This window comes from Ischnura elegans, chromosome 5 (genome assembly GCF_921293095.1).
Source record: "Ischnura elegans chromosome 5, ioIscEleg1.1, whole genome shotgun sequence".
Classification (NCBI taxonomy): Eukaryota; Metazoa; Arthropoda; class Insecta; order Odonata; family Coenagrionidae; genus Ischnura; species Ischnura elegans.
In genome coordinates, this window is record NC_060250.1 from 124,619,839 (window position 1) to 124,641,771 (window position 21,933).

General features: G+C 40.5%; 1 protein-coding gene across 10 annotated transcripts in view; it reads left to right on the forward strand.

The window, feature by feature from the left end:
* Positions 1-21,933, forward strand: part of LOC124159528 (rho GTPase-activating protein 23-like) — a 653,624-nt gene that overhangs the window by 357,112 nt on the left and 274,579 nt on the right. The gene's annotated exons all lie outside the window — the stretch shown is intronic.

Sequence of the window (21,933 nt, forward strand, 5' to 3'; positions counted from 1 at the left end):
TGTATAAAGTGGCTTATGTATAAATGGATAATGTGGCTTAAGTGGACTGCTGGTTTATGTTGCCATTGACCACACTTGGAGACGTCCGTCAAACTGCCCCCGCTTTTTCGTCTCAGTCTGAAGCTGATGTAACTGGTGAGGTAATTGGCTGACGTTCCCTCGTCATCGTGCCGTGAGAGAGCCTCGGGTGTAATTAGCAGCAGCGCGTCCCGTCGAGCTGTCTCATCTGGAAAATTTTCTATTCCTCGTTTTTGCTTTAAGTCTCCAATTTTTTCCGCTTTAAAATTTGAAATGAGACGCAGTTTTTTCATCAAACCCTGCGACTTGACCGATAGGAGTTTTTAAGGGATTATGCCTGTTTGTTGTTTTCAGTTAAGTCCGAAGTTTCTCGTGATAAATATCTGGTCACTTCTTCGTAGAAATAAAAATGGTTATGAAGGAGTTATGATCATTTTTGTTAAGACGTGAATAGCAATGGCTCACGAATAGTCAACCTAAAATACGAGGCAACGCGCGGCATGGAATTTCCCTAGAAACTTCTTTCATGGTATCAGCCGCGAAAGCGATAATAATAATCAGTCAATTGTACATTATAAATGACTTCAGGTTATCCCGATGAATAAGTTGGTCGAAACTCTCATGCTTTCAACGGGGTTGGAGTTGGCTCGATGTCTCCATGCCGGGTTGGATGGCTTCTAGCCCCAGCCTGGTTGGAATCGGAGGAGAGTGTCTATTCTCCTCGGATGTAATATTCTATGATTTATTCTTGTTTCCCACTGGACAAACTGTGCCATCATAATGCACCTCTTTCCACACTCTTTGCGCACCTTTTCTTCTCTCGTTCATTCTTCACCATCTGCTGCACAGCATTTTCTTCGTCATGTTCAATTTTTCTTGTTCCTTCGCTTTCTGGTGATCACCCAATCTCTCGGCCGTAAGCACACTACGCCACAAGCTGTTCACTGCCATGATGTCATATTTTTTTATTGATGCCACCGGACTGCTGATAATGCTCTCCGCTTTAGAGACCGTTACGAGAAGTGAGTTGAGAGTGATGTGATGCGTGGGTTTGACAATCCAGCCTTTTATTTAGACGTTGCTTTTGATTTTCCGGTAATCTTGTGCTTATTTTCTAAATCTCTTGAAAAGTTTACTGCGTTCGGAGGTTAAGGTAATACATTATATTCTCTTTTCTATTCACATTATTTTTACATGATGCAATATTAAAGATTCATATTAACTATAGGTGAATAGTTTCATGTATGAAGCCTCTTCATATTTCGCCGTTTTGGCGTGAGGAATTTGGCTGAAATCCCTCTTGGACTCGTCTGAATAGGAATACAGAATACTATGATGTGAATAAAAACATCTCCGGCGATGACGCTCTTTGCGCCTCATTATTTTTTTCGTATTTTTGAACACCGTATTAGCCTGAAAAAAAACGTTAAATGTTGTATAATCCGTAGTCATCTTCCCACACTGAGAGAGAGATTTTTTTACAGCATACAAGAGTCATTGCAGGACCTCGTGTTTGTGTATGAAACGAACTGCTCATTGGCGCCACGTCTCTTATCTACATTCTGCTCACGTGAACCGGATTTGCGAAGCGCTAAAACTGGACAACAGCTTCTCCAAATCCGTTGATGACCTCGCTGGATTTCGCTCGTTTCAATGTATCGGAGCCGTAAGCGGTTTATTTGTACGCCCTCCGCGTGGTCGTCGTGTTGTTCCGGCTTGCTCCGCTTTTATTTTTTTTATACTGCGCTCTTTATTCTCTCTGCGGTCCGAATGAGTGGGTGCGATGGCGCTGTGCTATCCTGGCGCCAGCCAATTTGCCCCTCGGTTTAAGGGGCCGTCGTCGTCCCCACCAAACATTCGTCTCTCTGTCTCCCGGGGGTAATCACCGGCGGGCTCTCCTCTCCCCCCCATGGCACCCTCGTCACACTTACTCCTCCCCTTGCCCCTTCCTTCTCACGGCCTCCCCAAAGCCATCCGCCCTCCGTCTTGTCTTCACTTCACCCAAAACTAAACGTGTCTCTTCGAACCGCATTTATTACTCTATCCTGCTCCGCATTTCATCAATCTTTGCCAATATTCCTCCTCATGAAAAACTACGTTTTCTCTGCTTTCGTCCTCTCCAGGAGTCACTGTAGTTATATTGACTTCATAGCAGCTCAAATTAAATAAGAGCAAGCGGAAATAAATACACGTAGTATTGAATTTTTGGTGGCCTCGCCTTATTCCTCGCATTTGGATTGTGTATATGTTGCCACAGAGGTTTCGGTGGCGCTCAATTGAACGTTTTTATTTTATTTCGGGGCAAAAACGTAAGAAAAATCCCGTAAAGAATACGTTTCGGTGTATGTGTGTGTGCGATATCGCGAACAGGTGCATAGTTGCATACGCTGATGGATGTCATTCGCTTGGAGATCATTCGCCCGCCTTCTCCTCCCTTCTCTCTTCACATCCCTCAAGCTAAACTCTCGCCTCCTTCTCACTCACTCACTATACTTATCGCTCTATACCTTAGTGTTGTGCCTGCATATTACTACTCCCTCTTAGTTCCCATTTATTTTCGTTCCTTCTTTACCGGTTACTGCCTCTCATTTATTCATAGTATTTTATTCATGTAAAATTTTGTTCGATAGATGTTTAAATCGAATGAAATATTTAAAAATGGGTCGGTTTACTCTTACTTGCCGCTGTGGCCTCTCGAATCCGAGCTGATATTTTGCATCGGTCAGCAACTGCCTCCAGCTAGATTTTCCTCTTTTCCTTTCTGATCTTACGTTGCATTCATAAAAATAAGGTTGCGATCTGAATCCGCATCCGCTTGAGGGAAGCTGCGCGAAATTTTCACACTTTCTAAACGTCTGTCTTACCATGATGTAGTCTATCTGATCTGTCCCCATGTACCCTGAAACGATAGTGATGTGTCTCTTGGTCTCTTCCTTGTGTACCTACGCCAATTGTGGTGATTGAACCATTTGTTTGTGATGAAGATTTGTTTCTCCGGAAAAATTCTACCACTTTCTCTCCCTGGTTGTTTGGTTTTCCTAATCCAAATTATCCCATTTCGTTTCCATCCCTCTCTTCCCCGACTGAGGCATTTAGTCCTCCATCACTTGGATATGTTTTTTACCCGGGGTTTCCCTAATTATTTAATCGAGGTCTTCATTCTCGGCATCTACTTCTTCCTCAATGCGATTGCTGCTGGGCATGTAAACTTGAACTACCTCAAGGTTGGTTGTTTACGCCTCAATTTCTACCACAGGATTCTTATCGCTAGCCTGATCTTTACCTACCAATCGTACTTAGCTTCCGGCTTAGTACCATAGCTACCCCTCGTTGGTATTCCTCCCCACCTCTAAAGATAACCCTGTAGGTACCCATCACTCCGGTAATCATCCCTATCCTTTCACCCCACATCGTATTGTGCCATGTTTATTTCCCTGTCTATTTTCCTATTTATATATTTTCTAGCTTACCCTCCCTCAACATTGTTCTAATATTCCATGTCCCTGCATTCATTACTGCCAACTTCTTCTCCATCTTCTTGGTCTTCTTTTCTTCTTTCTCGGAAGTTAATTATAAGTCTCTGCAAGGGTTTTGCATGTTGACGACCTCGCTGCCGTAAACGACACCAGTCCTTTGTGGATGGCTCCCGTTCGATCACTTTCCAAGGCTCATTTGTTTGTACTCCATGTTTTCAGGGAAGAGGTAGTTGGTAGAGTTTCCAACTTGTATTCTAACAGTGTTTCTTACCTGACACGTGGGTTACCTTTCGTCTGGTTCCTATACTTCGACCTATCTGGCATGAGTGGCCCCTCTGGGAGTATTTGACAATTAATCCCTCCTGTGCCGCGCTAGCAGGAGGCCTTGGGACCATGTTCATTTTTATTGGTTTAAGGTCTGTGTTACTATATATGCTGTTAGATGTGCGTTGAGAGTAAAAATAATAGTAATCTGCCGTTTATAAGTAGGAATTGCCGTGTCTTGTCATTGATAGGTTAATTAGTCGAAATTATTGTGATGACTATTCGTGTATCTGAGGCTATTGAATTGTTTTTATGGTTTAAGTGACCTCATTAGCCAGAGTTATTAAATACATATAGGTACTTTACCTTTTGTGGAGAAACTGAGTGCACTGGTTATTCGAAGGACAACGGAGAGATCTCTGATCGTGAATGCATGTGAAGATTTTTATCGCATTCTATTATTCAATTCTTTGTATTACTTTGACTTCGACTGTCTAATAAAATTTGACGTGAATATCATTAAATTTTAAAGAGTGGGACTCCTGTATTTGTTTCTTTTAAAGAATCCAAGGGAAGAATAGGCGGCGAAAACCTGTCATATTGACGTGAAAAAGTCGTATAAGAATGGAAGTACCAAAATTAATCTCGGGTCTTTCGTTTAAAATTTCATGTTTCCAGTGTAATCTCATCAAACCCTGGCATCAGTTTGTCTTCCCGAAGCCTTGGTAAGCGGTGGGTTACGTTTTAAGCATTCTCAAGTACCCATGCTACATGCCGCGGTAGTTAGTGGTTCCTCGATGTTTAATGGAAAGGTCAATTTGACGACGACAACCAAGAGTGAAAAAATAGGGACAAAATTAAAAAGATAAAAATTTTCAAGAATAAATTACGCAGTTGGGAAAGGGTTGGAAGGATCGAGTCGTTTCTGTGGAAATTAAATTTCCTCCTTCATTACTCCACTCCCTTGCTATCATATTCTCCCTCCACTTCGCTCTTCGTATCTCTACTGTTTCTCTCTCCTCCTCCCCCCTCGACCATTCGCCTAGGCGCGGAAAAACCACCGTCGAACGGCCACGGCGCGACCTTTGGCCTTTTGCCTGTGCGAAGATCGATCGTTGGACCGAAGGGGAAGGGTTTGTGGGTGGTAGCCATGTGGTCCCAACATCATGGTCCCCCTGATGAGCTATTATTCATTGCAGACAGGGGAGATAGTGATACACGTTAACAATTTTACGCTTGAGGTATTTCGATGCCCATGAAATTTTTATTTATCGTATTATAAAGCATTAAAATACTGGTACTAATATCGTGAAAACTCAAATGAAAAGATCGCCCTTGCTACATTGGCGCTAAGCCTACTTCTAATTCGATGTGTTATTCCGAAGGATACGGCGTCTTCTTTTTTGAGGAAAGCATATTTATTTAGCCCCGAATAAAATAAATCCGAATCTCAGGTGAAAATGGAAGAATATATCTTAAATGAAGCGGGAAGAAGTGTTAATAGTTAAAGGCAATAATTATAGGTATTTTTTTAAACTCCTTGTTACGCGAGACTCGCTATAGCACTACACATCTAAAGTTCATTCTAAGAAATTTTTGATAATCAATTAAACTATTTAGTATCTTATCTGCAAATTTTATGCAACTTAGTAATAATTGTTTCTTTCGCTTTGTAACGCCTTTCATGAATTTTAATAGAGTTACAATTTAAAGTGTCAATACAGACAAGTCTTGGTATTTTTTAAATATTCTTTACACCTTGTTACTCACCTTTTTGCGTTGTCTTGCAGCTTTAATGATTATAATTATGCGTCGTTGTCCCTGCTTTCTTATGCCTCTTTTAAATCATGAAACATGCTGCCCCTGAATTCTCTGTCTTTCCAATGATGTTGTTGCGTTAGTCTACGTTCAAATACATTGTGTAGAATGTATGATGGGCAGAGTCCAGTTCAGCTATTTTCCGTTAGGTATTTTAAAATTGGTACGCAAAATATATGGAACAAGTGAAGAGAGATGTGAAAGAGAAGAAATACGTAGGTGTGAAAAGATTAGCTGAAAGGAGAATAGAGTGGAGAGCTGCGTCAAACCAATCCTAGGATTGTTGACCAATGATGATGATGACGCCACCGTGTAACTTATTATAACTTATACATGAAATTAATTACGGGGGGGGGTTTAGTTGAGTGAGTAGCTATATGCGAGGAAATGTAATAAAGGTGTAAGCATTGTGTATTCGCTTAGAATTTTCGTTGCGTGTGCATAGGGGTGGTTTTGGTACTTATGTTCGGGTCCGCATCACCTCGGTCGATGGCACGGAGCGGGCGCCCGTGAAATTTTAATCCGCGACCGCCGCAGGCCGTTCGAAGCTAAGCCCCGTGAATAGGGTGGCTCAATCTGCCTGGTGCGGGAAAGACTCAGCGATAGCGCTTGAAGCTTCGAGGTGATTTATCGTGCGTCCTTGGTTTTTTCTCTCCTCTATTTGCTTATAGCCTCCCTATGTGGTGAGTAAATATAATGCGGAAATGTTTTTCTCTTACGTTGGACTTAATTGCTAATGAGATGAATAAGTGGGAATTGCGGGCGAAATACTATGTAGTATTTTTGTGGAGTTGTAAATTTTGTATCTATTTGCAGTTTTCTGTGGGAAGCGGGGGTGTTATTTAAGGAGTGAGTATTTGCACGCGGAATCTCGGAATATAGAGAAAATATTTCATGCAGCGATGACTGGTAATGTTTTAATTCAGCAATCATCTGTGCAGAGGAGAACATGTTCTCCATGACTACCGGAAATCGTGAAGCTCTTTTCTTATTTTTAAGCACCATTATTAATTTGCCCTACAAATCAAAGTGTGCTCAAATGATCCAATATTTCTACCATAAAAATAGCTCTGTCAGCTAAACGCGTAAAGGCTGCGAATAAATCACGTTTGTGGTCAATCGGTTAGTATCTCCTTTCGTGAGAATAACTGCAGTTCATCTCCATGTTGGCATTGGCGCGAGCGAAGTGCATTGTTATTTTTTTCAACTCCTTAAACCAGTCTCATAAACATTTATGGAGTGGACGTCCTCAAGGAATTTCAATTATAAGTGTTGTGGTGATCCTAAATATTGCATCAATCTGGAAAATTGAGAGGTATTTATTATTTTCAGTAAGGGCGTTCACTGTAATTCTCCGACGCTGTTTGCATCAAACCGAGGATAATAGCCTACTGCGCTTGTTATTCCAGTTATTGTTCTTGCAGCAAGACAGCAGTTTCTCTAACGTTTTTTAATGGGGAACCCATGCGGTGGGAACAGTGGAAATATATTTTTAATCGTAAATTTGGTGGATCTAAAGACGTTTTCGGAAAATAATCAGTCTTTAGTATTATATGCCGCACTAACCAAAAATGTTCTTAAAATATATAGAATTCTCTTTCTTTATATTGGTGTTTTGTCTGTCTCCGTTAAAAATACCTACCGTCAAGAAGTTTTCAACATTTTTACGATTCGGGTTATGATGCATTCACGTTGGAATAGGAAAATTTGTTCTTGCCGTTTATGTTACGACAAACGATTCAAAATCTTGTTTCCATGTCATCGTACAACTATTTGGTCGCTTGAAATTTATAGCCCTTTACGAAATATGGAAAGGGCGAAGTTTGTCTTATTTTTTAAATTTTAATTTTATTTCTTTGTCGAAATTTATTTGTATTTTAAAATGAATTTGAAAATGCAAATATAAAGGATTTTTCATAATGTATTAAAACGTAGTTTTGAATGAGAATTGAGTGTTTGAGTCAGTATTTTACTATGGGAAATCTGTTTTTTCTCTTGAATCATAATTAAATTTAGTGTAACATATTGCTGTGTTAATTTTTCCTGCTTCAATGCGTATGAGAAAGGCTATTCCCGAGTCCAATTTTGATTCTAACAAAATTTGACTCGGTATAAACCTTTTTTACATTCCCGAGTCATTTTATCTCTTCATAACCATTCTACTGGGCTCGTTTCTTTAAACGAATGGCTAGAGTGAAGGTGCCAGTTCTTAATACATCGATTGCTTTTTTTCTTGTATGCTTTTTTAAAAGCTCGAATAGATCGAGGTAGATTGAGCAATCATTGTTTTTACTTGGGTGCTGGCAGTTTTTCCCTCGGAATACATGACATCGCGATGGAATTTCCTGGCAATTGATCAGATATCTGACAAAGTAACTAGCTCCCCTGTTCTAATTTATTTAGCTTTGAAATATAATTCTTATGGAATGCTTCTTATTCCCAAAGAGTAGGTATGTTGTCTTTTTTTCTGTATAGGTCTTGTTTTCGTTTCTTGGTAAGGCTAATTATAATTCCTTCTGAACTTAGTGCCATTTCATTTTTGCTGTAAATGCTATAGAGAACGTATGTCCTGCTCTTCGATTTATCCATTCGCCTCTCTCCACCATTGTTTGTTGCGGTGAAGGTTCCACTCTATTAGGGAGCAATGGACCTCTTTGCGAAAACCTGTGCTAGTAATTTCTGTGTTCGCTTGATTAACCAGAAGTCAGTTTGTTCCATCACTATTTTATTATTTTATGATACGGGCGTCAGGCTGGAGGGAAATTTTAACTCCTTTTCATCTTCCGATATGAGATTCTTAGGCATATCTTGCATATTTTCTTCCAACTCTTTGTATATTCACCTTTTGCTTTTGCGCCTTGCAAGAATCTAATCTCGTGCGAATTATGTCGATAAATATGCTTCTTTCTACTCGGCCATGTTTATTTTTTATATTTTATATTTTCTACGTGTTTTATATTTTTTCTCGATCTGCTCATTTCTAGGGAATTTACTTCACGGATTCATTCTCTAGGAAATATGCATGTAAATACGTAAATAGTGTTTAAAAAAGAACCAATTTTCCTCGTAAACTTTAATTCTCGCTAAAGTTGTAATCTTTAAAATCTTATGTTGCGAATGTTATGCATTAATTTTTTCCACTACTATAATTCCTTTACCATTTTTTTCCTTTCTTTGCATTTCTCACGTCATCAATCCATCCCGTGTTCCTCTTTGAAAATGAGGCCTTATCTTGAAGTATCCCTCTAGTAATTGCAAAACTCTGGGAGCCATTTGTGGACACTCGGTTCGGATTCGAGGGATCCAGTTTCGAGTCCAGGAAGGGCGAAATGATTTTTTTTTCTACGTGGAATTTTCCTGTCCACGTATAAATTCGCTCGGTCGTCTCTCGAGGGAAGGGGTCGGTGGCCCCCCTTTATTTTCTGCTTTCCACATGAAAACCTCGCTTCATTGCATATCCAGGCTGTGTGGTTCCCGCTCTGCGCAGGGGGGCGCGAGAGTTCTCCACCCCTTCCCATTTGCTCTTCTCCCGCAATGCAGTCCCTCCCTCTCCTCCCCCCTCCACCGTTTCCCTCTCCACCCCATCCCCTTCTGCGTCATCTCGTTTCCCTGCGCCGAAAAACCCTTTTTTTCATCCCACCCCCCCGTTATCCGATGAAAGCATCTCCCCAGTTGAGTGACGATTTCTCTCTCCGTGTCTGCGGTACGTCATGTCAGTTTGCATACGGTCTTGCATGCGTCTCTCGCGGGACTCTATGTCAATTTCTCGAGTAAGATTTTTTCCGGATGGATGATGACATAAAAACTGGAGGATGATGAAATTTTGATCTCTGTGAAGTTGTCATTAGTAATGAGACGAGTGAAGACTCTTCAGTCTTACGAACTAACCATTTGCTCACTTTCTTCGCTCATTCTTGATTTTCTGAAGCTCTTCAATCGCCCCCAATGTCTTGATGTAGTTTACCCTCAATTAAATCCTCATTTTCTCTTAAAAGTGTGTGGTCTTGTTATATGTCACTCCTTAAATGCTCTTTTTAAAAAATGTTGATTTTGGCTCGTTAGATAAAGAAACTGGATGTCTACAAGTTTCACGACTTATTGAGTCAACTATTGAAGTCGGAATGCATTCAGACTACGTGAGACCGGTAAAGGAAAAACAGCGAGTTATCGGGTAAATTCATTTTTAATGGATGAGGAAGACACCAGGTGTCTTTTTTTCATTTGTGCGGCAGCCCTGGTTTTATTTACTGACTCTTCTTCCTTGATGCTACGAATGTTGTCTGGAGTTCCGCCTGAAGGTCCTCTATCCCCGCCATTGTCCTATGTGGTATAACTTCCGTAAAATCTCCCTTTTCTCTTAAGAGGGCGTGGTCTTATAATATGTCACTCGCAAAATGCTCATTGTTAAAAAAATCTTGGATTTGGCTCGTTGGTAAAAGGCTAAGCTGCGTTTCTACAAGCTACTTTGACTTCTTGAATCGACCATTGAAGTCGGAAGATATTCAGACGACGTGATTGAGGAAATGACAGGGGATTAACTTGTGATTTTATTTTTTGTGTGATGGAAGAGACTCCAGGTGTGTTTTTTTAAATTTGGGCGGCAGTTCTGCTTTTATTTTCGCCGCGTAACCGCGCTCGTCCTCCGTTATGTTACGAATGCGGTCTGGGGTTTCGCAAGGAGGAAGCGGAGATGGTAGCTGATGATAAGTCCTTTGTGCGTGGAACCGGTATCCAGTGTCGTCCCAGCTGCCACGACGTCTTTCGTTGCGTGTGCCCGTGCCGTGGCACAACTTCCGATCTCATCTTCAGGAGCGCACGCCCTCGGTGGCAATTTCCCCCTGTTGAATGAGAGGAAATCATCCTTCTTATCCATTATACCATTCTCACCTGCGAAGGAAGTCTTCGCGAAAGTTTCGAGATCGCTTTGTCTCTTTTCCGAATGTAATAAATAATCTCGCTCCTTGCACATAATCTGAATGTTGCAATCATGATAGCTATTGGTCTCACGGGGCGCGTGAAGTACTTTCGTGGCCTTCATATGGGTTTTCGATCTTAGGTTTTTAGCGCCATATTTCGCGGGTGTCATAACAAGTGCGGAAATTCAATTGAGGAGAATTATTTTCCTAGACCTGGATTCGAAGCAGGATCTCAGTAACACGCTTCAACTGCTTTATCCAGCTGGACAAAATATTGGTTTGACATGCTCTATTATCAGGGTATGAAATATATTGAATCCAAGTTTTAAAACTTCGTTTCCAAGTTGAGTCGCTGCAGATTGTTTTATTTGGCTACGTGGGCATTGGTTTTTCGATTACGGATATGTCATTGCCTTCTTTCGTTTATTATTTTTACTTATTCACCTTAGATAACATTTGCGTGTCAGCAGTTCATTCAACCTTCCTCTCGCCAATTTGTTATAACGATTTCGTGTTCTGGCTAACTACCCATTTTGGTTCTGTAGATGGAATGGAATGAGTGGTTTTCCCTCTTGTTCACCTGGCTCAACACTAGGATAAACGTACCACGCCAAAACAACTGCAAACATTGTGTTCAAACATCGTGCCAAGTGTCTAGTGTAGCAAAATGTTTCTTTGCATCGTAGGGAATCATACGCGGTGTGTTTTCCTACTATTCGTTTTGTATTCTAGCCGATCTGCGTTTTATAGTTCCCTTTAAGGCTCATATTTTTTCATTCGATCACATCTTTCATTGACTTTCGGAAGTGGTACTTTTAGTTTTATTTTCCGTCGCGAAGGGGAGAATTCATTGTTGCCAGGTCCAGGAGACGAGTCTTTTTGGGAATACGTCGCTTTTGAAGTGCGGTGGTTGCGTCCACGATTGGTTGCGGCTGGCTTTGTGAGGCCCCGCAGGTCATGTGCACGTAGCTGGGTAAATATAGAAAGCTTTGAAATGCCGGTTGGGCGTGGTGATAATTTTTTTTGCTCCTTTGATCCAGTTTTCCCCATCATTCGAAAATGTGTTGCCAAGCGTATGAGATGTGGATAGAGCTTAGCGTGGCTTCGTTGTCTGTGGGTCCTAATTACTCCCGTTCACATTCCTGCGTCTTCGCTTTGCATCGACATTAAAGTCCGCGTAGTAAGTTTTTTTTCCTATGGATGAGTATGGCTGTAATCACTGAAATTGCCAACGTACCAGTCAATCTGTTAGAGTGACACTTTGATGTGCCATTTTATTAGGATTTGGAATATTTGAAGCTGAGAGAAACCTTTTGGGCAATCTGATATCCAAAATCGATAGCAAAAATAGCTTAATACGGCCGTGATGGAAAGTATTTGTTTTAACGTCAAACGGCTTTCGAACTCTTTCGAATACGAACAATGAGTCCAGTTACTGTGTCGACGAAACTATGTCGGCGATTCAGTGTCTTCCGATTGGCCCCGCTGTTACTCCCTTACCTTACCAATACGTGATAAATGATCGGTTTGCATACTGCCTCTCGATCGATCGATCTTGCCTTATTATTAATTTACACTTTGCGTAGATTGCATGATGTGCCATTATGGTGTATAGCGTATGTTGTTCATGCACCGTTAGGGATGACGCCCCATACATGTGCAATATTGTCTCTAAATGCTTTTAGAGTGGTGAAAATCAGGGAAAATCTCACCTCCACGTTTCGCCCTTGTGCCGGGTTTAAAGTTTTTTTTTTAAGCTATGCCGTTGGCGTCATACTCCTTTGAGAGTGCTTAATTTTTGCCTATCAATGATAATTTTTTCCTTCGCAAGGCTGTTTCACGTCCATGCTCATCCTTTGTTTCTTTGAACGGCTCCCAAGAGAGAGTGGAATTGATAGGCGAGTATTTTTTTGGAGTGAGCGCCGATATATTTCGAAAGACAACCAGCCCCGCATGCCTCCCTTGAGTCCTCAAAGAGAGTCTATTTATTTTGGACTGCCTCCTCTCGTCCGTCGTTGGCTCTCGGGAAAGGCGTCCTTCCTCCGGCACCGCACCACTCTCCTTCTGGGTGCGTGCGTGGCCTGCTCACCCCGGCGAGGAGAGGAAACGCATCCACTCGCGATGAACACGGCGCGACGAAGCGGAGAACCGACAAAAAAAAGGGTGCGGGCCAAGCAAAAGGAGACGGCGAAAAGGGTTAGGGGGCGCGGGGATGGGATGAGAGGGGAAGGGATAGGGTCCCCCCCATCAGGGGCGTGGCGTGGCATACCGAGGGCGGGTTTTAGCTTGGTCTCGCGGCGAATCTTATTGGAATTTCTGATTTCGATCGTTCTGAAATATATTTAATTTTTTATGTGGAATAATTGAAAAGTTTTACTCAGAAGGTTGATGCGAAATACAAGAGCAAAATTTCTCATCATAAAGCCATTCGCGATATTTTTCCAATGATTCAATTTTAATTTTTGTCTAACACGTTCATAGTGCAAGAATTTTGTTTAAGTTAACAATTCGTCCTTATAAGTATCGGAATCACGATCGCGTTTAAGAAATTAAGTTAGAATGGATTGTTTTTAAAAAAATTTTACTGCACGAAGAAAATTCTAAAGGTCTAACTAGAGAAACTCTAATGGCTTCCTTTCACTCGAAAATTCCATGCTGAAAATGTCGTAAGTTTTTTCTGGGCCAAGGGCGACACATTTGAAGTCTACGGCAGAGACCTCCCATACGTCCCAACTATAGTTCCAGGAGTAGGAGCGTGAAAGAGTTTTACCCCCGTCTGAATGGAATGGCATAAAAAGAGGGTTCTTCATCTTGATGTTTGAAGCGTAGGGCACCGGGGTGGAGAAACTCCCTCATGTGATCTGGTCCACTGAGCTGTGTCGCCAGAATCCCATCGCCAAAGCCATCCGTGGCATTTTTTTGTAGAGGTCGTTTTTGCTTACTTTGCGTCTGAAATTTTCTGCATTATTATTTGCCATAGCCATTCATTGCAATATTCATTACTGTTAGACTACGGGAAAGTTAAGTTTTCATGGGAATAACCCCAAAGGAATCTTCTATGATGACGTCATACTTGAGCGCATTTAAAACAAAATTCTTTACTCAATTCAAACATTAGAAACCGTCAAAACATTGAATATCTAGCCCTGATTGAAATCGAACTCGCGACCTACGGTGCGACGGGCTTCATCCTATCCCCAACGCCACCGAGGTTGTTGTTTATAATTACTTTTGTTTTTCTTCTTGCTTCTTATTCTATTATTAATAATATCATAAATATAATGACATATGCAGCATAATAAGGAAAAAAATTGCTTGTAATGGTAAAAACAAGATAAAATTTAAAAAATGAGTTTCCGTGTGAATAGTATTACGTACAGAATTGTGAAAAAATTCCATTTCATATTATCAATGTTTTATTTTATTTTTAAGCTTCTGCTAACTCAAGCAACGCTTTACTCTGATAAATGCGCAAAATAATTCTTGTATTGTCCGCTGGCTGGTTGTGGTGAACTTTGGTTTGCGCGCTTGCGGAGTAATGAGAATGTAATGAGTAACCACCTTAAACGAGCATATTAGGGACCGTTGTCAGTTGGGGATGAGGGATTTGCAGCGCATTTTCTAACCGGCTTTTCCGGTCTATAATTCGGTGCCATAGCAGGAACTCTCACACTTTAAACTTATGAAAATATAATTAAGTACGTACCAAATACGAGAACCTCGTCTAAGAAATTTTTCATCATATGTTTTCCCTCTTTTGCTAAGAAAGCTAGATTTATCGGTATGAAAAAATAAATTTTAATGAAAAGAACTTTTTTATCGCAAACTAAAAAGAATAAAAGTAAATTTTTGTTCAATCAATTTTTCAATAAACTTTGATGTATACAGATTTGTTGTCTGACACACTTTTCATTCTCGTTCTTTTAAATGATCGCAGGGCCGCCATCCGATTTGGGTGGCATCTGTTTGAACTAATCTCTTATTGAATTTTAAATTCTTAATAACAATATAGATAGTTTAAATAATCATAAAATTCATTCATTGTCATCTGGTTCTAAGTTATCCTGAAAATTTCAGCTTGATAGCTAATCGGATAGTGAGTTAAAATTGCGTTGAAAGATTTGACCCGGACAAGTAGACAAACAACAAAGCGAGTGTATAAAAACGATCTAATAAGTGTAGGAAAGTTCCCGAAAGCATCTCACTATCTCCTATATCCTTAGGTGTGGTCAGGAGCAGTAGGTTTGTGTGTTCCTTCCTTAAAACATCGCTCTTCTATAACCCTTGGTGAGGATGGAGTGCCCTTTGCCCTTGACGTTCGCTGATTTTTCCCCCCTTGCGTTGTCGCCGCGGAGAGAGCGCCTCTGTCGGCGAGAGAAAAAAATACACCTTTGGGTTGAAGAGCCCCTCTTGTGTCCAAAGGGTTGTCCTCATCGCCGTGAGATTGTGTGCGCTTGTGGAGAGGAAGGGGTTGTGCGAGGAAGGGCTCTCTCGAGAGGGAGGATTTTCCGTGGATCACCGATATGTGTCGTCGATGCTCATGCCTTAGGCCGTGGATGGGCTTTTTTTTCACGAAGGGATGGTGGCGAGAGCGGGATTAAATGGCTCACTTCGAAGCGGGATTTTGTGGGGTGGCGCAGAAGGGGATACGGTATGGAGCGAGCGACGCGGTGAGATTTCCTTTATGATGTCGTCTCGGAGTGTGGCTCACGGAAAAAGTGAGGGAAGGCAGGTGGGGCTCAATAGGGTTCACTCTCCTCCGATACCGCGTGTGAATGACGGGAAGGCGAGAGTCTACCTGCCCGGGTTTTGTGGGCTCTCTCTGATAAGCCCTATGGGTTTAGTATCAATGGATTTCCTACGGGTCGGCACATTCCCCATCGCCGGCTTCCTGCGTTGGACCCTTCAGATTCCCTCATAATCGCCTCGCTGAGCGCTGGAGATGGACACATGCCGATTCACGGTGTTGAACTGATTGAATCTCGTAGAAATTCATGGAGCGTATGGCAAACGTGGGTATTCGCTTCCCCTGTTTGGTCGCTCAGATGTAACATTGACCAGCAAGCGACATAATCCGCTTCTGCTACGGGAATGATCACGTTAGCGGATTTGCACTGTCGAACTATCTATTGATTCTATAATTGAATGCCAAGACTACTTTTCGGCATAAATATAAGTCGCGAACGGGAATGTAAAACACTCGTGTTTCAATTTGGCGACGTTTTGCTGTGTTGATCAGAAATTTATCACCATGTAATTGATTTATCCGTTTCATAATTCTAAAACATTTTTCGGTTTCATTTGTAGATTTCCTTACGGTCAGTCTTTTTCAGGACCTTACGTTCCATAAAATATGGAAGTTTATTCTAAATTACATTTTAGCGTCATGTGTGTTGGAAAATGATACTTACTGTGCTTTTCCATTGGAGTGTGTGTGCGTGTGGTGATAAAGGTCTGAGTAACACTTACGCATTCGTATTCAGTTCGATTGGCCATTAATTCAGTGTACATGATGCATTATTTGCCGAGGTTCAACTTAAATGCTTGCTCAATATTAACGTTCAGAAAATCTGTGCTTTTGGCTCTGTTTAAATGTAGAATAAATCAATTGCAAGACTGCCGATGAAGACGCAAAATTTCGTTTTATTCGAAAATTTATTTCCTTTTCGTCAGTTTTTAGACTTACGTTTTTGTCCCCGTAAAAAAAAACACTGAGTGTGAAGGAAAATTACTCCTTCTAATTTCCTATTCAAACCTCGATATTATTTTTTTGTTTAAAAAATCTCTCAGCTGAAATGCACAGTGGTTTATTAGCTTAGCTTAAGCCGACTTTACCCTCCGAGGGCAGTGACGTTAATTCTCACAAAGAAGCTCTTGCGATTATTCCGTAAGAAGAGCCGTAATGTGAATGTGATTATTTTTTGCACCGAGCGATGGGTTAGGTCATGGAAATGTCGAGAGTTAAGGTTGTGGGTATTTAGCTTAATAAATGGTTTAAGGAGGCCGTTTCTTTAAGATGAAAGGGGGTTCTCTTTTTTTCTGTCACCGGAAAAGCCAAGAGCACGCGAATTAGTGAGAGATTAGGGCAGAGAAAGGCACAGGTGGGCGGGGTCGTAAGGCTCCCTTGGCCCTTCTTCTGTTACGACGAAGCTCCTTCCACCGGGTTTTATTCTCCTTCCCGACCTTCGACCTTCTCAAGCTAATGATCTTTCTTTAATGTGTGTGCTTCATGACGGATAACTTTTCGTATCATTTTTTTCCATTCATTTGTCGTAGTGCTCCTCCTCGTACATAATTCATCTCTCTTTTATCCTTTTTATCGGCTATCAACGGCGAAAGAAAGCTTCTTTAATTAGCGAGTGCATTTAAGAATAAATGTGAGTGGACTTCACTTGTCGGTCTTAATTCCAATTTTCGCTCTGCTTTAAGGGCAGGAAAACTTTTTAGAAAGTCCTTTAGATTCATTCCAGTATTGATCTGAAACTTTAATCGAATCACCCTCTTCCTTGAAGGTAAAACCTCTCGTAGTTTAGATCATTTGATGAATCATCCCCCCCCTTATAGCGAAGGTGATCACGCTTTAAATTTTATTTACCTGGAACTGAAGATCATTTTTTCAAATCATAAAACTATGGCGTACAGTTTCAGTCAAACGGCGCAAAAAATTTGGTCTACGGGTGTATTTTTATCTTGTTCCATTACATCTACGTCCAATACAGGTGTTTATCCCATTAAATTTCGGTGCTTGATTAAGAAATTTTTTCTTGCTTTTGCTAAAAATGGTATCTTCTGTCCAACTGAAGTAAAACTTTGGTGTTTGTGTTTCTTCTCATCAGAGCCAAGCCTCATCCATTTTCAGCGTTGTGGCACAGAATAAATAATAACATTTTCCTCATCCGTATCGCAAGGATTTATCACTAGTCTTTGAAATTCTCTGATGCCTCATATTAAGTTTTTAGACTCTCATAATCGTGATTTCATCATCATCATCAGTCAACAATCCTAAGATTGGTGTGACGCAGCTCTCCATTCCTCTCTCTTATCCACTATCCTTTTCGTAGCCACGTATTTCTTCTCATTTGCATTTTTAATCGCGATTTATCGATTATTTAATTACGTCTAAAGAGGGCGTAAGTCTATATTAGCCCCCTCAATTAGAGAGCGGAAAGCCATGGCTTAGCTGGGCATAGGTCCTTGTCACCTCATTCGGGGAAACTTCCTTAGTCCTGCTTGTTGTCTGAGGAGTCTGTTTAGGGGAGAGTTACACGGCGACCCTTAAGTGCAAATCCTTGTTTGTTACGGACGCCCTCTGCCACTCCAGGGATCCATTACTACTCCACTCGTCGAATGGCCAGACAATGTATCTTGTTTTACTTTATCCCCTATTCCTCACGTTTTCTATTCTAGAACTAGCTCAGGGTAGTGTATTCAGCTTGATTCCGCGCGGGATTTGGTTTCCCTTATGTGGAAGAAGTGGCTGCAGCCTAGCCTAGTCCTGGCTGCGTACTTTTCCCCTTCTCTGACTCACTTCCGATGAATTCCTTTAAAAGGTTTCCTATGTGAGAGCAAACCTAAGTAGGTCACCGTTTTGAGCTGTTTTGTAAACAGCTACCCATTAATTTTCCAACTTTTCCGAGTAGATCCACGAAATATGTGTGTTCTCTAGCGTGGTGAGGTGAATAATTGACAACATTTTAGTTCCTGTATTTGGGTGAAACTTATTTTTGATGGCATTTTTGTCTTGGTGAAGCCTCTTTTTCGTATATTTTAAACACAAAATGACCCTCACCTAGATTTTTGAGTCGTACGCTATAGATATGTGAATTTTTGTGCCTTCCTACTAGTTTTTCTTTAGATCTTCACTTTTTTGCTATCACCAATTGAAGGTTTTTATGCTCCTGAATCATTACCATTGGGGAAATTTTGAAATACTTCTTTCTTCTGTATTCCATGTATAGTTATCAAAATTATGTCCGGCTTAGATCGTTTTTTTTAGTTTTCATGCGTATGCAAAGTAATACATTAATTTTCTTTCTGTCGTAAATCTGGTAAATTTGCAAAATTTACATAAGAATCGAGGGGAGCGTTTAATTTGGAAGTGCACTCGTCACTTCATATGGAAATTTGGACTTACTCGTACAAGTGTCAAAGTGATTTCCTTTATTAAGTAGGTATGCTCCATTTTTATTCCAATATAGTATATTCTGATAATTTTTGAGCAAACATGTATAGCTAGGAGAAATTTTTCAAATGAACTGAAGACTACGCAACCGGCCGACAATTATAGTCATCGAATCGGTGTATCTGGGGTTGCATTGGGGTGCTCTCATAAAATTAAAATAGATATTTTTTTACATGCATCGATAAGTAAGTTGAAGTTGTTAAGGTTTGCGAAATATGAATTAATAATTCTCAATATTCTTGTTACTACAAAGCTTCAAAGTTTGCGAAAATCGCTAAATTATTTCGCGCTACAAAAAAGTCCTGTGACGTCAGACTGCGAGTAAGCTGATTCGCTCCATGGCAATAACAAACAGTAACGACCATAACAAACAGGTACGGCGATACTGATTCATAGCATTAAGGGTGTGTCAAAAACAGTTGCGAATGGCTTTAAAGACTTTACGATGCACGTATTTCTCGATGGCTGACTCCGATTTCGTGAAGGCGCATTCTAGGAACATTTTGAAGGTAGATTAATTCATGGTCGCTTATTTCTTCTTCGGAAATGAAGATTTCGCGGAGATGAGAAGACGGGAAATTGAAACGTAAGATACATGAAATGAACTATCTCGTTCGATAGAAATCTAGAGCTCGTTTTGTATCTCATTTAACTACTGTCATTTACTCATTGCTTTTAATTTGTAATAGGTGAAATATTAGAATATGTGAAGTTAACGTTTTGAAGAAATAAAACGGAATATACTTGACGCCGATTTGCTTAGCATTCCTAAGGTGTGGAAGAGAGGCATACGTTGATTCAGCAGTTGGATAGGTTCAAGTGAAAATATATTTGAGCGTTTGCATTGTTGGGGCGGAGGTGACACCAGAACGTGAAGTGAGAACAATGAACTTATACAGTGGAAATCGCCGTTGATGAGGAGGGTGAAAATTTAATAAGCGCATCTTCCAGTATGGATACAAAACTGTCAATTATGCAGTGTAAATCTGTCACGTGACTAATGATAAATGACCATGTTTTGCTATGAAAAAATAAATTGTAGTGAGAAAAAAATACTGAGAGATACATATATTTTTCTAAAACTGGGGCAAACAGTCTACTTGCACCACGTAAACGTTTTGTTTACTGGACTCTGACGTCACGCTCAGCCAACATGGCGATGGGTCGTTTGAAGCGCGAGATTACTATACGATTTTCAAAGTGGAATTTTGCGAATAATACGCAGGTTAGAGAAAAACTGCTTTCACTATAATTTTTAGCTTGGTGGATACTTTTTTATTGCATAACCATCCATTTTCAGTGGAATTCCCCAATGGGGAATGTCGATTTAATGGTACCTACTATCGAAAATATCCCGAAAATCAAGGCCCGTAGGACGAATTAGCGAATAAACTTGAAATTTCATTTTCTGTCACACAAAGAAGTTTGGACGCGATTTGGTAGTGACAAATGGGTACCTCTCCTTTCAAATTTATTTTAAATTGTTTACAATTCAACCCATCATAGTATTAATTTAATCTAACTGGAGGATAAATAGTTGGTGTTATTACGTTTCGTCATACCGAGAGTGATTGACATCTTCTGCCAGATACATATGAGAATACTGCTTCAATAATATTCGCTCAATTCCTTGCCGCCGCATCACTTGTAGTTGCGAGCGATTGGAGTTGATTTCCCTGTTATAGCTTAAATGCGTTATTTACCAGCACCGTCGCGGTGATTAGTGTAATATTCCTCAAAGTTAATAGTCGGTTGCCTCCAAATAGTTACTCGCTATGAGTTACATACCATTGGTCGAGTTTCTAAAGGAAAATTATCCTCAATGTTCATTGCGGCTGTTACATCGATCCGCTTTTGAAAATATTACGTCTCGGGACTTGTTCCCTCCATTTTTTTATTAGAAATTATTAAAGCCCTGCAAACCTTTCGGTGAACGGAATTCATCCATTTAGTTTCCTTTCTCGGCTACGGAATTTAAAACGGAGCTGGAATCGGGCAAACTGTCTCGGGAATTCTCTCGTTCTGGGAAATATATCTCCCCCTGAACGCGGGGAACTAGTGAAGTGGACATGGTGCTTATGGCGTCTTTTTTTAATTCTCGACCCGGAATGTTGGCCTTTTGCGCCGTTTCGAGTGAAGAATCCCGAGTTGCGGTTTCTTAAAAGACATTGTCGTGTTTTTTTCTGATAAAGGTAGTGAACTGGAAACCTCTACGCGGGTGAAAAGGAAAGAAATGGATTTTTTTTTCTTTGGACTCTTGAATCAATGTGGTGTTGCGTGAAATTTATTGATTTTATCGGAATATTCGATTTGATTTAATATGCTTCACTCGAAGATGGAAACATGATAAATGCTAATGCACTTTTGCCCAAAAGTTGACATGGGTTCGTTGACGAAGACATAGTCGCCAACCTTTTGATATTAACCATTTTTCTAACTTATTGAGAGCATAGCTGTGGATTTCCGTATTTAGGCCGATCGAGTAATTAGCCTGTGATTCACTTTGTACCTCCTAATTGAACCAACATCTAATATTTCGGCTTCCAAATGGATGTTACGCGGTCGTGAGAGTCCATTCAGGATACGACGATGCTATGATTTATCTGATCGTGCGCAACATTCCTTCTATCTCATCCATTAACTAATTTAAGCCAATTTACGCAATCACATCTGTATATTGACGTATCGCATTAGAGATCTGAAATCGGTGCCTCGGTTGAGGAGTAGGTTCGGAGTAATTCATCGCTAAATATAATTTGTGCGGTAAATGGGAGGCAGATAAGGTTTATCGTGGAGGGAATGTTGGGATAGGCGACTTTGGAGTTCGAACCAGAGGATTGGATGTCAGGCTGTCGTGAGGAAGTTAATTAGGCGTTCCAGATCGGACGAAAAGAGGTAGGGCTTAAATGAAGTCGCAGAATAGGTTTGCCTTGGTGCTTTTGAAGATTCAATCTGCAATAAAAACCCGTCAGGAAAATTAAAATTACAATGGTTATAAGCCGGCCATTTGGGACAGATATTGATTGATTTTTAATTAATTTTGATTAAAATATATTTCTCCTCATTTTTGTCGCTATACTTTTAGACTCTATGTCAAAATTTCCCCAGAACTTTATTTCTTTCATCTTTCATAACTGAGTACGCATGCGCTTCAAAAGTTCAAAATTAGCTGTAGATGTTTTAGTTAAACTTTTTTAATATTCTCTACATGTTTACATGTTTTTCGAAGCTATAGGTTACGGATTACCGATAGAAATAT